The 9,965-nt window shown below is 44.5% G+C and overlaps 1 pseudogene; it reads right to left on the bottom strand.

Moving 5' to 3' along the window:
* Positions 1-366: 366 nt before the first annotated feature.
* On the bottom strand, positions 367-9,729 carry LOC139390234 (natterin-3-like; annotated as a pseudogene).
* Between the last annotated feature and the right edge of the window lie 236 nt (positions 9,730-9,965).

The raw sequence follows: 9,965 nt of genomic DNA, 5'->3' as shown, positions 1-9,965 counted from the left end.
GCCTGTAAGTAAGCATTTCACCGTAAGCCTGTTGTATTCAGCGCACGTGACAAATCAACTTTGATTTGTTTTGATCTGGTGTAGCCTACAGGAGTAAATTAGTTCAATGAAGAAAAGAGAAAAACAACATTTTGCACCAAGATCATATTTATTGTCTAGAAAAATACTGCAAACATTTCTTTTCTTGACACAATAACACATTTAACACACAGGTCTGTTTAATCTGAATATGGAGACACAGTATAACAGTTTATTCCTGTTTGATGAAAAATTATTGCGACACAAGGGTTCTAATTTCTTCACTTTGTGTCTGCAGAGATACCACGGGCACATTAGAGTTCAAAATTCACACATCTAGAATCTGTCTCAGTAGTCTGTCACATCAGGGTAGCAGGGGATGGCATCAGGGACAGGCTGGCATCTCTCTACGGCAGCATTAATCTCCCCACCCTCACACCATCATAAGTCCCTGTGATGGTGGTTGTTACGGATACAAGTATCCTGTGTGTGTATCCTGTGTGTGTGTTTCTTTTCTCTCCTTCTCCCCTCACAGGTGAAAATCATCACTCCCCAATCAGTCACCAATCCAATCATCAATCAGAAGACACACCTCCTTCTGTTTCCTACCCAATCACAGTTCCTTTCCCTTGGTTTAAAAACCCCACCAGTTGTTTGCTCTAGAGCTCAATCTCTCTGTAAATGCCATGTCTGTAGGTCTCTGTGTTTCACGCTCTCTTTGTGTATTAAACTATCTTTTGTTTGAGCACCTCCATAGCACTTTGTCATCACCTGTGAGTATTGTTTTGGTTATGGTGTTTGCTTGTTTGCTGGTGGGAAAAGGGGAAACCAAGACAAGTCGCCCATGGGCATACACTACCCGTAGGTGAACTTTGTTAAATACACTAGTTAGAACTGGGCGGACCACCCACTGTATTTTTGGTTAGTTAGTTAGTTAGCTGTTGTTAAAATAGGCTAGTCTAGCTTAGGGGTGTTTTGGATGCTTATTGTTTCTTTCCTTGAGTCCAGCTCAGCCCCTTTTCCTGCTCCCCCCATTACCGTGTGTTAACAAATAAACCCTGAGTTTGACGGTAGATTTCAGTTGTCGTGGTTATTTCATTCACACTTTTACTTTTTCACTATTATAATTTGCATGAGTTATGTTACGGGTCTTATTACCATCCCCCCCCTAGACTGTAGGGCCAAAAGGGATTCGTAACAGTGGCTGTCTCCATTATGGCAGGTCTGGCTCAGTCTACCCGTGAAGGGGATGTCGGCTGTCATCTTCCTATCCTCCATCTGCACGGTACAGGAGTGGTTGGGAGGGACCAACAGCTCCACAGAGATGGAGTGGCTTATGAACTCCACCATGGTGGTACTCTCTGAAAAGCTCACGGTCTGCTGCTTGGTGAAGTCCATGGTGCCTGAACTGAGGATGGGCACCTTGGCTGTCATGGTGGTGGAACTGTTGTGGCTTTCCCAGACGATGCCCCAGGTCTTCTCAACAGTGCGGGTCTTCTCCAGCAAGACAGTCTTCTCTACACTGCTGCACTCCAGGTTGGTGACCCTGACGAACTGCTAAGCCTCAAGAGGGTGGTTGAACAGCTCGATCTGGTCGTTGGCCTACTCCAGGTGAGAGATGTGCTGGCTGTAGGCATCTGTGTTGATGGCCAGGACTTGGTAGCTCTTGTACCAGTAGTCATCACCCTCCAAGGGCAGGAAGAAGGCTTTATGTTGGGTCACAACCTTTCCCAGACTGTATTTGTTCTTGCCGACATATCTCAACGTCTGGGCAGGTCTTGAAAGTATGATGAGGGACAGCACCGTATTCCTCCTCGATCCACTCCACAAACTCAAAGATGTCCATGTTGACCAGGACTTCGAACTTGGAGGATGAATACTTCAAGTTTGAAAACCACCATAGTCCCTGTGCCCAAGAACAATAAGGTAACCTGCCTAAATGACTACAGACCCGTAGCACTCACATCTGTAGCCATGAAGTGCTTTGAAAGGCTGGTCATGGCTCACATCAACATCATTATCCCAGAAACCCCTAGACCCACTCCAATTTGCATACCGCACCAACAGAGCCACAGATAATGCAATTTCTATTGCACTCCACACTGCCCTTTCACACCTAGACAAAAGAAACACCTATGTGAGAATGCTATTCATTGACTACAACTCAGCATTCAACACCATAGTGCTCTCAATGTTAAAGGCCCTGGGACTAAAAACCTCCCTCTGCAACTGGATCCTGGACTTCCTGACGGGCCGCCCCCGTCATGGTAAGGGTAGATAACAATACATCCGCCACCCTGATCCTCAACACGGGAGCCCCTCAGGGGTGTGTGCTCAGTTTCCTCTGTTACTCCCTGTTCACTCATGACGGCACAGCCAGGCACGACTTCAACACCATCATTAAGTTTGCTGATGACACAGAAACCTGGCCGTGTGGTGCCAGGACAACAACCTCTCCCTCAACATGATCAAGACAAAGGAGAAGATTGTGGACTACAGGAAAAGGAGGACCGAGTGTAACAGTATAACTTTAGACCGTCCCCTCGCCCATACCCAGGCTCGAACCAGGGACCCTCTGCACACAGACAACAGTCACCCACGAAGCATCGTTACCCATCGCTCCACAAAATCCACGGCCCTTGCAGTGCAAGGGGAACCACTACTTCAAGGTCTCAGAACAAGTGACGTCACCGATTGAAACGCTATTAGCGCGCACCACCGCTAACTAGCTAGCCATTTCACATCCGTTACACTCACCCCCCTTTTGACCTCCTCCTTTTCCGCAGCAACCAGTGATCCGGGTCAACAGCATCAATGTAACAGCATAACTTTACGTCCGTCCCCTCGCCCCGACTTGGCCGGAACCATGGACGCTCTGCACACGTCAACAGTCACCCTCGAAGCATCGTTACCCATCGCTCCACAAAAGCCACGGCCCTTGCAGAGCAAGGAGAACCAATACTTCAAGGTCTCAAAGCGAGTGACGTCACCGATTGAAACGCTATTAGCGCGCACCACCGCTAACTAGCTAGCCATTTCACATCGGTTACACGAGCACGCCCCAATTCTCAACGGGGCTATAGTGGAGCAGGTTTAGAGTTTCAAGTTCCTTGGTGTCCACATCACCAACAAACTAACATGGTCCAAGCACACCAAGACAGTCGTAAAGAGGGCACAACAAAACCCTTCCCCACCAGGAGACTGAAAAGATTTGACATGGGTCCTCAATTCCTCAAAAGGTTGTACAGCTGCACCATCGAGAGCATCCTGACTGTTTGCATCACTGCCTGGTATGGCAACTGCTCGGCCTCCGACCGCAAGGCTCTACAGAGGGTAGTGTGTACGGCCCAGTGCATCACTGGGGTCAAGCTTCCTGCCATACCAGGCGGTGTCAGGGGAAGGCCCTAAAAATTGTCAAAGACTCCAGCCACCCTAGTAATAGACTGCTCTCTCTGCTACCACATGGCAAGCGGTACCGGAGCGCCAGGTCTAGGTCCAAGAGCCTTTTAAACAGCTTCTACCCCAAGCTATAAGACTCCTGAACATCTAATCAAATGGATACCCCCCCCCCCCCCCCCCCCCCCCCCCCCCCAATTTTACGCTGCTGCTACTCTCTGTTTATTATCTATGCATAGTCACTTTAATAACTCTACCTACATGTACTTATAACCTCAATTACCTCTAACTAACCGGTGCCACCGCACACTCTGTACCTCCAATATGGCAGCCGGACACTGGGTGAGTCGAAAGAAAGTCCGACTATCGAAAGCGCACATGTAATTGGCCTGCCTTTCTGTCAGTTCTTGCCAGCGAGTGCAGATATTAGTAGAAACATGACTGTGTCATTTCTACTTTTGGGAAACTCAGAATGATGGTGTCGTGAAATCGTGAAAAACATTGCATGTAAATGCATGTATCTTAAAATGCTTTCATCTTGTAAACATGTTACATATAACGTTACATGCATCACGTTTAATTGCAGTTGTGTAGTCTACTGTGCGCAATGTCATTTTTAAACTTGTCGATGTGCCATTTCTAAACACTGATGGCAAGCTTGCGTAAGGGCAGACCTATGGGTTGCATGCCCGGCTGCCGATGATGACCAATTTACGAAGCGAGTGGCTCGGGCAAAAATAGCCTACAGCCTACGGTGATAACCGTCTGATACTAGGAAGTTATAATATGAGGATATTAAAATGAGGTTATCATGGTGGAAGATATTCATGTGTCCTCACTATTGCTTTCATAAAAGCTCGAGTTGTCTATGTGACAACGATTGAGACTGTACAATACAATACCTCATGACAATATTATACCAGTAATAATTTGTCATGTTTGCTTTCATAAAAGTTTGAGTTGTGTATGTGATTAAAACTGCTTTAGCATCCTCCATACACTTCCTGAAATACGCTAAGCGGTGGCACTGGCAACAACCCTGTTCAATTCGTTTTACTGCTAGCCAAAATGAAGGTGATCAGGATAGCTAATATATTGCATCTGAAACAGTTATAAAAGTTGTATTTCCGAGCGAAACAGGGGGTGATAAGTGGAAGTGTTGGAAGACCAACACCTGAGTTTATGGACCTAAATCAAAGGAAGGGACAGAAAATCACACCACCATTTAAATCTGAGTGGTATCAACGGAACGTCTGGCTCTGAGGCTGCGCTAGTAGCAACTTGCTTCCCATGCCTACAGTTCTACACCAGCGACAACGTGTGGACAATAACCAGTTACTGCAACTTGAACTTGCATATAGTGCTCAACAAGAATGAAAAGTCTTTCTTACATCCAAAGCCAGATAGCTCTTAATGAGACATTTGACAGCTCACGGATAGATCTGGCATTGAATGAACAACGGAGATTGAACATCAGCATGCACAATGCAAAGGCAGAAGATAAAATATTTCGAAAGACCTAATAAATGCTAGGCTACATGCTACCTAGGTAAACAGGAGTCTGTAAATGAGAGTGCCGGATCAACACACGGGCAACTCTGGAACTATTATATGCCTTGGTTTCTATGAGCGATTCGAGCATAAATGCAATAAACTGGGCCTGGCTGAAAGCGAAACTCATAGAAACAGCCAATCCGAGTAGAGAGGGGGCAAATCTACTACAACATACTGGACGATATCAATGTTCAGATGAGAGCCAGGTTTGACCACTGAAAGATAACGGTTCTCCAGTTGGGTAGAGGAATAAGGCAACCTCACAGAGAGTTACTCACACTTAACCACATTATTTAGAGAGGACATATGAGATGGATGTGGTTCTGTACAGAGAATAGTTCTGAATGAATATGCTAATAAATGAATATACTAATAAACATGATAATGAATGAGTAATAAATAACACAAGAGCAACACTAATATTGACTGTATAAGGAGATAGTGACATAAGCAAAGGACTGTATAATACATATAATCAACTACTATTAGCAAACAGCAATAGTAACAACCAACAGTAAATGCACAAGTTTCAACATCAACATCACATCACCCAAGCACTCCATCACTCTTGTCCACTTGGAGAGACTGAGGAGGATCTGGGATGAGCAGGCAGAACAACCCTGTCTTAGAGCATTTTGTATTATTCTGTACTTGAATATGAAATTCTTCATGTAGTATGATACAGTATGTTACTTTGGCATGGTTACTTAAGGCAAAAACAAAAGTTGGATGATGGGTGGGTGTATAACACGACTGTCTAGCAACCCAAAGGTTGCTAGTTTGAATCTCATTAGACAATTTGAGCTAATTTGCAACTGTTCAACTGCATACTACTTTTTAGCTACTTTGCAACTGCTTAGCATGTTAGCTTACCCTAACCCTTTTAGCTAACCCTTCACCTATCCCAAACCTTAAATTAGCAAGCTAGAATTTGTAACATATCATATATTTTTGCAAATTCGTAACATATCGTACATTTTGCAAATTCGTAACATATTGTACATTTTGCAAAGTCGTAACATAATACAAATTGTAAAATGTAACGTATCATACAAAATGGGTGATGGACATCCACAAATGAATACATACCATACCATACGGAACGTAACATATACTAAATATAGTAACTCAGATTTACATACAGAATAATATGAAATTCTCTGAGACCAGGTTGGGCAGAAGCCAGGTGTCTGGCCCCCTAGCAACCTATCGGTGGCCTGGAAGCTGAGGTCACTTTGGGGAAACAGTTTATGATCCCCTAGTCTCTCTGGAACCGTCGGGATGGGTGGAGTGAGCTGCATGAAGTTATAAAACTCACAGGCAGGGAAATCCATAACAACCACTCTGGGGATTTTAAGTTCCTTGGCTTAGTGGGCTGCAAAAACATAGAAACAATGTCACAAAAGTTTGACAGCTGCAAACTGGAGAGTCTGTCAAAATATGCAAAGTACTTCGATTTTGAGGGAGTTAAGGCTGATCTTGTCTATTGTACAGTTCACAAATGGTATGAGACAAATCGCCTGGACAGCTCCTCAGCTTTTTGTTCCATCATGACCTGACACAGACTGTCCCAGAGGCGCCAAAGTTACTGCAGCTGGTCCTCACTATACCAGCTACAACAGCATCCGCTGAGAGGTCATTTTCTGCGCTGAAATGGATCAAGACATACAGTCGAATCCGGGCCTATCAAGGACGACTCTCATCCCTTGTCATCATCTCCATCGAGACAGAGAGACTTTTAAAACTGAGGGCCAACAGGGAGGAGTTTTACAGTTCAGTCACTGATGTCTTTATCCAGCAGGATAAAATAGACTTTGTTTACAAGTAAATTTAAGGTCAAGTGTTTATTTACAGTAGAGCGGTCTACTATTATTATATTACGTGTCTATGTAAGTCTAAGTCTCAACAGGGGCGGTTTAATGCTGGAGCTTACCAGGGCTGAAGCCCTGTGGCCCAAGCCCGTGGGGGCCCAAGAAGCAGCAAAATAAAATAAAAAGTAAAACAATTGTAAAAAAAGAATACATATTTATACACTGAGTGTACAAAACATTAAGGACACCTGCTCTTTCCATGACACCAAGTGAATCCTGGTGAAATCTATGATCCCTTATTGATGTCACTTTTTAAATTCACTTCAATCAGCGTAGATGAAGGGGAGGAGATGTGTCAAAAACTTCAACGCTGATGGGTTTTTCATGCTCAACAGTTCCCCGTGTGTATCAAGAATGGTCCACCACCCAAAGGACATCCAGCCAACTTGACACAACAGTGGGAAGCATTGGAGTCAACATGGGCCAGCATCCCTGTGGAATGCTTTCGACACCTTGTAGAGTCCATGTCCCAACTAATTCAGGCTGTTCTGAGGGCAAAATGGGGGGGTGCAACGCAATATTAGGAAGGAGTCCTTCATGTTTTGTACACTCAGTATACATATATACAGTACATATTAGATATGTACTACCGTTCAAAGGTTTGGGGTCACTTAGAAATTTCCTTGTTTTTTAAAGAAATTTTAAAAAATTGACCATTAAAATAACATCAAATTGATCAGAAATACAGTGTAGACATTGTTAATGTTGTAAATGACTATTGTAGCTGGAAACGGCAGATTTTTTAATGGAATATCTACATAGGCGTAGAGAGGCCTATTATAAGCAACGATCACTCCTGTGTTCCAATGGCACACTGTGTTAGCTAATTAAAGTTTATCATTTTAAAAGGGTAATTGATCATTAGAAAACCCTTTTACAATTATGTTAGCACAGCTGAAAACTGTTGCTCGGATTAAAGAAGCAATAAAACTGGCCTTCTTTGGACTGTAGTTGAGTATCTATTCCATGCGAGAAATTGCCAAGAAACTGAAGCTCTTGTACTTGAAAACTTAACTAGAAGTTAGGCAAAAAAGGTAGTAGATTGGAAGATTCAGTAGTTGGAATTGTGGAGTTGTTGCCTGTGTACCACTCCCTTCACAGAACAGCGCAAATTGGCTCTAGCCAGAATAGAAAGAGGAGTGGGAGGCCCCGGTGCACAACTGAGCATAATGACAAGTACATTGGAGTGTCTAGTTTGAGAAACAGACGCCTCACAAGTCCTCAACTGGCAGCTTCATTAAATAGTACTCGCAAAACACCAGTCTCAATGTCAACAGTGAAGAGGCGACTCCGGGATGCTGGCCTTCTAGGCAGAGTTCCTCTGTCCAGTGTCTGTGTTCTTTTGCCCATCTTAATCTCTTCTTTTTTTTGGTCAGTCTGAGATATGGCTTTTTCTTTGCAACTCGGGCCTAAAAGGGCAGCATCCCGGAGTCGCCTCTTCACTGTTGACATTGAGACTCAAATGTTTCCTTTATTTAGGCAATTTCGACCTGTTGCAATTTGGGCAGCATGCATGCCAAAATACAGCTTGTTGGGTTGTGGCCATAGACATATAATCCATAGATAGGTTTTGGAACCTCTTACCTTGGCTTTTTTAGTGTTAAACTCATAAGTACAGTAGCAATGGCTGCCAGTCCTGACTTGAATGTGAACTGCCATCTATGGATTATATTTATATGGATGGTTTTGACTGTCTGTTTTCCTTTTGCAGATTTCAAAATACAATTGCGGGAAAAACATACAGTCGGGAAAGCAAATGCCTACCGCTGAAAAGAGAAGACTAATCAGTCTATAGAACCAATAGAACCAATTATTTCTTAACAACTCCCAACTTTTAGCGAACAGCAGCACAGTTTTTCAAAGTACAAATGTTCCCCGTCTGTGGATATCCTATAAACGCCACTGCTCAACTGTAGCCTATGCCACATCGCAAACGTCTTTATGGGTTATTATAGGCCTACTCGTTGGCATTTGGGTTGCTGCCTGTGGTGTTGAAAGTTGTCTGTACGTGCGGGCCAGTTGCGTGTGGCACAAGCTATTAAGGCCTGTGAATGTGTGTCTAATGGTTGCGCTGCATACCTGCTGCTGTTTGATGGTTGGCTGTAGTTGTTTGATGGTTACTTTGTGATCGTGTCATACTGATGACTACCGTAACAAAAATCCGCTTTTTGACTGTGCGTGTGTGAGAGCTGGGGACGTGGGGGGTAGGGTAGTCATTAGAAAGTGCCTACCTGGCCTCAGACCTCACCGCACGTCACTGACACACACACACACACACACACACACACACACACACACACACACACACACAAACTTAATGATGGTGTTGGAGTCGTGCCTGGCCGTGCAGTCATAAGTGAACAGGGAGTAACGAAGGAGACTAGGCACGCACCCCTGAGGGGCCCCAGTATTGAGGATTAGCGTGGCAGATGTGTTGTTACTTACCCTTACCACCTGGGGGCGGCCCATCAGGAAGTCCAGGATCCAGTTGCAGAGGGAGGTGTTTAGTCCCGGGTCCTTAGCTTAGTGATGAGCTTGCGGGCACTATGGTGTTGAACGCTGAGCTGTAGTCAATGAATAGCATTCTCACATAGGTGTTCCTTTTGTCCAGGTGTGAAAGGTCAGTGTGGAGTGCAACTGAGATTGTGACAACTGTGGATCTGTTGGTGCAGTATGCAAATTCGAGTGGGTCTAGGGTCTCTGGGATAATGGTTTTGATGTGAGCCATGACCAGCCTTTCAAAGCATTTCATGGCTGTAGATGTGAGGGATACATACGGGTCACTAGTCATTTAGTGAATTTGTGAATTTTGACCTGTTTAAAGGTGTTACTCACATCGGCTGCGGACAGCGTGATCACACTGTCCGGAACAGCTGATGCTCTCATGCATGTTTCAGTGTTACTTGCCTCAAAGTGATTTAGCTTGCCTGATAGGCTCGTGTCACTGGACAGCTCTCAGCTTACCTTTCTAGTCTGTAATAGTGTGCAAGCCCTGCCACATCAGACGAGCGTCAGAGCCAGTGTAGTACAATTCGATCTTAGTCCTGTATTGAAGCTTTGCCTGACTAGCAAGTGAGGTTGTTCTCTGAGATATCACAAGCCTTCCTTTGATAAGCCAAGACAAGA

The sequence above is a fragment of the Oncorhynchus clarkii genome, chromosome 30 (assembly GCF_045791955.1).
Source record: "Oncorhynchus clarkii lewisi isolate Uvic-CL-2024 chromosome 30, UVic_Ocla_1.0, whole genome shotgun sequence".
In the NCBI taxonomy this organism is placed as follows: Eukaryota; Metazoa; Chordata; class Actinopteri; order Salmoniformes; family Salmonidae; genus Oncorhynchus; species Oncorhynchus clarkii.
This window is presented reverse-complemented; position numbering and strand designations above follow the sequence as displayed.